The 551-nt window shown below is 28.7% G+C and overlaps 2 protein-coding genes across 10 annotated transcripts in view; one reads left to right on the plus strand and one right to left on the minus strand.

Annotated features, from left to right (window-relative positions):
* The window catches only part of LOC119588069 (leucine-rich repeat serine/threonine-protein kinase 1-like), a 34372-nt gene that overhangs the window by 2401 nt on the left and 31420 nt on the right, over window positions 1-551 (plus strand). The window lies entirely within an intron of this gene.
* The window catches only part of LOC119588071 (PHD finger-like domain-containing protein 5A), a 1509-nt gene that overhangs the window by 501 nt on the left and 457 nt on the right, over window positions 1-551 (minus strand). The window lies entirely within an intron of this gene.

Below are 551 nucleotides of genomic sequence, written 5' to 3' on the forward strand. Positions count from 1 at the left end.
CTAGAATTAATGTCTGGTCTACGTTTGACTGGGCCCAACTTTTGTTTTGCTATGAAATCTAGGGATTGATTTACAGTGCCTTGAATGTAGATGCTTTGTACTTGATATCTTTAAATATGATAATTTCTAAGGTGATACTTAGGGCTTTAAAAAATATGATTCATTTAAAGATATGGTCTTCACATGAAAGGGTTATAAACCTAAGAATTTAAATAAATTAAGAATTACATTTAAATAACTAAAATTTCATAGGAGAAAATGTTCTATTCATTTTGTTAAAGAATCACTGATAAAGAGTTTGTAAAGAGTGAAAAAAGTTTGTAAGTATATCATTGCCAGCAAGTCCTAAATACCCCATAACACTACATCATCTTTAGTGTGGTAATGAAATTTTAATACAGTTGTCTAGATCGTTGAGTGGCTCTGGGGAGATATGATGTGGTAATAGAAATTTTATATTTTACTCATGTTACATTAATAACAATTAATAACACACTTATAGATAATGCATGTTGTGTAACAGGAATATACATGAATAAATAAATGTGTTG

Source organism: Penaeus monodon, chromosome 23 (assembly GCF_015228065.2).
Source record: "Penaeus monodon isolate SGIC_2016 chromosome 23, NSTDA_Pmon_1, whole genome shotgun sequence".
In the NCBI taxonomy this organism is placed as follows: domain Eukaryota; kingdom Metazoa; phylum Arthropoda; class Malacostraca; order Decapoda; family Penaeidae; genus Penaeus; species Penaeus monodon.